Below are 6000 nucleotides of genomic sequence, written 5' to 3'. Positions count from 1 at the left end.
CTATAAAGTGCTTTACAATTATTATCTCATTCTATCCTCACCACAATCTTGTAACATAGATAATATTATTATCCCAATTTTACAGATGTGGAAACTGAGTCAGCATTTAAAAGACTAGCCCATGGTCACACAGTTAATACGTTTCTGAGGTCAAATTTGAATTTAGGTCTTCCTGATTCCAAATGCAGCCCTCTCTTTATTTAAGAGTAAGAGTAGAGCTTTGGAGGGAATAGTCAGAAGAAAAACAAAATTCAACTCTGGAGTATAGATTGTAAGGAGTGAGTGAAAAAAAAATCACAATGTGAGAGCATTGATGGAGGTCTAAACAAGAGGAAGATGGGACAGGCAATGGAATATATTCAGAGCATTTTAGTTGAAGATTGTTGTTAAATCATTTTCAATTATGTCCAAATCTTCATGACCTGCTTTTTTGAGAGTTTTCTTGGCAAAAGATACTGGAAATCAACAGACTTGGGATGAAAAATGCCCTCTGCATTCAGAGAGAGAACTATGGATACTGAATATGGAAAGTATAGTATTTTCACTTTTTTGTTTGCTTGTTCGCTTTTTCTTTCTCATGTTTTTCCCCCCTTTGGCCTGATTTTTCTTGCAAAATATGACAAATATAGAAATATATTTTTTAAAATTGCATATATTTAACCTATGTCAGATTGCTTGCTGGGAAAAGGAGAGGTAAGGGAGAGAGGGAGAAAAATTGGAACACAGTTTTACAAAAATGAATGTTGAAAACTCTCTTTACATGTATTTGGAAAAGTAAAATACTATTGAAATTTTTTTTAAAAAGATGCTGGAATAGTTTTCCATTGCCTTCTTCAGATCATATTACAGATGAGAAAATTGAGGCAAACAGGGTTAAATGACTTGCCCAGAGTCACATAGCAAGTGTCTGAGATCTGATTTGAATTCAGATCTCTTCCTGGTTTTCATGCCCAATACTCTATCCACTGTGGCATTTAACTGCCTTCAGCTAAAGACTTCTGGTGTTAATCACATCCTTTTTTCACCTTCACTGCTTTCTTCATCTATGTAAAGATGGAGGTTGTAGAAAAAAAAAAAAGAATATAAAAGGATATGATGAAAGGAAATAAACAGTTAGCTACCATAACAACAAATGTAATCTCACCCACAAAACAACAGTATAGAGTAGCAAGATGAATTACAAAACAGAATTGACTAATATGTTGTTCTGCATATTTGAAATAGAAAATCTTACATAAAATTAAAAATGAAAGAATGCTAGCCTATATCAAATTGCTTGCTCTATGGAGGAAAATGAGATAGGAGAGGGAAGGAGAAAAGAAAATTGGGGCTCAAAATCTTACAAAAATGAATGTTGAAAGCTATCTTTAGATGTAATTAGAAAAATAAATTACTATTAAATTAAAAATTTTTTAAAGATAAAGGGCTGATAATATAAAATATTTGGGAGTCTATCTGTCAAGACAAAGTCAGGAACTATATAACCACAATTTATAAAACACTTTGCACATAAAGTCAGATCTAATCAATTGGAAAAATATCAAATGCTCATGGGTAGGTCAAGCTAATATAGTAAAAATGACAATTCTATCTAAACTAATCTACTTATTCAGTGTCATACCATTCAAACTCCTAAGAAATTATTTTACAGAGCTAGAAAAAATATTAAGAAAGTTCATCTGGAAAAACAAAAGGTCAAGAATTTCAAGGGAATTAATGGAAAAAAAAAATCCAAATGAAGGTAACCTAGCTGTACCAGATCTATAACTATATAAAGTGGCAGTCATCAAAACCATTTGGTAGTGGCTAAGAAATAAAGAAGTTGATCAGTGGAATAGGTTAGATTCACAAGACACAGTACTCAATGACGATAGTAATCTAGTGCTTAATAAATCCAAAGACCCCAGCTTCTGGGATAAGAACTCACTATTACACAAAAATTGCTGGGAAAATTGGAAAATTAGTATGGCAGAAACAAGACATTGACCCACACCTAACAACCTATACTAAGATAAGGTCAAAATAGGTCCATAATTTAGACATAAACAGTTATACTATAAGCAAATTAGAAGAACAAAAGATAATTTGCCTCTCATATTTGTGGAGAAGGAAGGAATTTGTGGCCAAAGAAGAGGAAGAGTACATTATGGAATGCAAAATGGATAACTTTGATTATATTAAGTTAAAAAGTTTTTATACAAACAAAACCAATGCAGACAAGATTAGAAGGGAAGCAGTAAACTAGAGAAAACGTTTTATATCCAAGGATTCTGATAAAGGCCTCATTTCTAAAATATATAGAGAATTGACTCAAATTTATAAGAATTCAAGCCATTCTCCAATTGATAAATGGTCAAAGGATATGAACAATTTTCACATGAAGACAATTAAAATCCTTTCTAGTCACATGAAAAATGCTCTAAATCACTATTGATTAGAGAAATACAAATTAAGACAACTCTGAAGTACCACTACACAGCTCATATTGGCTAAGATGAAAGAAAAAAAAAACATAATGATGAATGTTGAAGGGGATGTGGGAAAACTGGGACACTAATCCATTGTAGGTGGAGTTGTGAACTGATCCAACGCTTCTGGAGAGCAATTTGGAACTATATCCAAAGGTCTATCAAAGTGCATATGCTTTAATCCAGCAGTGTTTCTACGGGATCTGTATCCCAAAGAGACCATTAAAAAAAGAAAAGGATCCACATGTGCAAAAATATTTATAGCATCCCTTTTTGTAGTGACAAGGAACTGGAAATTGAGTGGATGGCCATCAGTTGGAGAATGGCTGAATAAGTTATGATAAATGAATATTATGGAATATTATTGTTCTATAAGAAATGACCAGCAGGATGATTTGAGAGAGGCCTGGAGAGATTTACATGAACTGATGCTGAGTGAAGTGAGCAGAACCAGGAGATCACTGCACAAGTCAACAGTAAGATTATATGATGATCAGTTCTGATGGGCATGGTTCTTTTCAATGTCAAGATGATGCAGGCCAGTTCCAATAGTCTTGTGATGAAAAGAGCTATCTGCTCCCAGAGAGAGGACTGTGGGGACTGAGTATGGATCACAACATAGTATTTTTACTCTTTTTGTTGTTGTTTGCTTGTTCTTTGTTTTCTTTCTCATTTTTTCCTTTTTGATCTGATTTTTCATGTGCAGCATGATAATTGTGGAAATATGTATAGAAGAATTGCACATGTTTAACATATATTGGATTACTTGCCAGCTAGGGGAGAAGCAGGGGAAGAAAGGGAGAAAAAAATTTGAAATGCAAGGTTTTGCAAGGGTGAATATTGAAAACTAAGCATATGTTTTGAAATAAAAAGCTTTATAAAAAAATTAGGGCTGGAATTGAATTGATTATGCTTTAGGAAAACTCAAGGGTCCAAATCATAATCTCAGACAAGGCAATAGTGGAGAAAAAAACCCACAATTAAAAGTGATAAATAGGAAAAGCATAAAATAATGAAATAATAATATTACTTAATATAAAGGCACTGAATGCACATAGACAATAAAATATCAGTACTTAAAACATGCACCCAATGGTGTTGTATCTAAGTATCTAAAAGTAAAGTTAATCAAATTACAGGGAGAAAGATTTAGCAAAATATAACTAGAAGAGTCTTTAATGTTTCTTTCTTTTTTTTTTTTTTTTTTTTTTTTTTTTTAAATTTAATAGCCTTTTATTTACAGGATATATACATGGGTAACTTTACAGCATTAACAATTGCCAAACCTCTTGTTCCAATTTTTCACCTCTTACCCCCCCACCCCCTCCCCTAAATGGCAGGATGACCAGTAGATGTTAAATATATTAAAATATAACTTAGATACATAATAAGTATACATGACCAAAACATTATTTTGCTGTACAAAAAGAATCAGACTCTGAATTATTGTACAATTAGCTTGTGAAGGAAATCAAAAATGCAGGTGTGCATAAATATAGGGATTGGGAATTCAATGTAATGGTTTTTAGTCATCCCCCAGAGTTCTTTTTCTGGGCATAGCTAGTTCAGTTCATTACTGCTCCATTAGAAATGATTTGGTTGATCTCGTTGCTGAGGATGGCCTGGTCCATCAGAACTGGTCATCATATAGTATTGTTGTTGAAGTATATATTGATCTCCTGGTCCTGCTCATTTCACTCAGCATCAGTTCGTGTAAGTCTCTCCAGGCCTTTCTGAAATCATCCTGTTGGTCATTTCTTACAGAACAGTAATATTCCATAATTTTCATATACCACAATTTATTCAGCCATTCTCCAACTGATGGACATCCATTCAGTTTCCAGTTTCTAGCCACTACAAAAAGGGCTGCCACAAACATTCGTGCACATACAGGTCCCTTTCCCTTCTTTATAATCTCTTTGGGATATAATCCCAGTAGTAACACTGCTGGATCAAAGGGTATGCACAGTTTGATAACTTTTTGAGCATAGTTCCAAACTACTCTCCAAAATGGTTGGATTCGTTCACAACTCCACCAACAATGCATCAATGTCCCAGTTTTCCCACATCCCCTCCAACAATCATCATTATTTTTTCCTGTCATTTTAGCCAATCTGACAGGTGTGTAGTGGTATCTTAGAGTTGTCTTAATTTGCATTTCTCTGATTAATAATGACTTGGAGCATCTTTTCATATGACTAGAAATAGTTTCAATTTCTTCATCTGAGAATTGTCTGTTCATATCCTTTGACCATTTTTCAATTGGAGAATGGCTTGATTTTTTATAAATTAGAGTTAATTCTCTATATATTTTGGAAATGAGGCCTTTATCAGAACCTTTGACTGTAAAAATATTTTCCCAGTTTATTGCTTCCCTTCTAATCTTGTCTGCATTAGATTTGTTTGTACAAAAACTTTTCAGTTTGGTTAATGTTTCTTTCTAATATCTAGACAAATTTAACTAAAAAAATGAACAAGAAAGAAGTTAAGTACCTAAATAGAACTTTAGATAAATGTAAAAGATCTCTTTGAATTATTAAATTGGGTGAGAGGATAGAGCCAAGATGGTGGAGTAGCAGAAACTTACCTAAACACTCATAAATTCCTCTCCAAAAAACTTTGAAATAACACCTCAAATTGAATTTTGGAATAGTAGAATCAACAAAAGGACAGGGTGAAACAAATTTCCAGCCCCAAACAACTTTTGAGGTCAGTGGAAAAGATTTGTTTTTTTGGGGTGGTGGTGGTCCCCAGCAAGTCTGTGTTATAAATACTAAGTCTTGAAGTGGGTCTAGTGGAGGGGACTAAGTGAATCAGATGTTTTGGGAGCTCTCAGAACTCAGACCATAGAAGGATTTGACCAGAAATCAGAAGGGAATTAATGGAAACCCTCTGTTAGTCCTGATATAGGACCTTATTGCATGGTCCATACATAGTGAAGAGGCACAGTCCCAAAGTAAAGAGGAATATTAGCTCTGGTACTTGCCTAGGGGAGCAGCAGCCATGGTCACAGTTCCAGGGCAAAGAGAAGTTTCTGGCCACCCAAAAAAGAGTCAGGGACCTTGTCTCAAGTCTAGTATAGAAAGGAGCAGTACTACTTGCTTGAATTGCTTTTACAGGACAAGATAGAGGAAGAGCTCTTGTGGTCACAGAAAAACAGGGACCCTGGTTGTGGTTCTGGGGCTTAAAGGAAACCTCATGAGTTAGAGCACAAGCCAAAAGAGCAGTGATCATATCTCTCTTTACATCATACACCCTTGAAAGAACTGAAAACTTTCAGACTCCCAAAGTAGCTCTGAAAACAACAGCACAAAAAACTTGAAGCTTGAGATAGTTCCCCCTCCACCCCAAAAGCAGAGCTGAACTTTAACATGAATTACTAAATGGAAAAATAAAAGAATAAACACATTGATCAATTGTGCATGGAACCATAACAAAAACCAAAACCAAAATTGCTAAGAATATAAAAATCTCAGAAACAAATGCAGAAAAGCAGAAATAGAAAATTTATAATTTCATGACCACAATGAAA

Source organism: Sarcophilus harrisii, chromosome 1 (assembly GCF_902635505.1).
Source record: "Sarcophilus harrisii chromosome 1, mSarHar1.11, whole genome shotgun sequence".
NCBI classification, from domain to species: domain Eukaryota; kingdom Metazoa; phylum Chordata; class Mammalia; order Dasyuromorphia; family Dasyuridae; genus Sarcophilus; species Sarcophilus harrisii.
Note: the sequence above shows the minus strand (reverse complement) of the source record.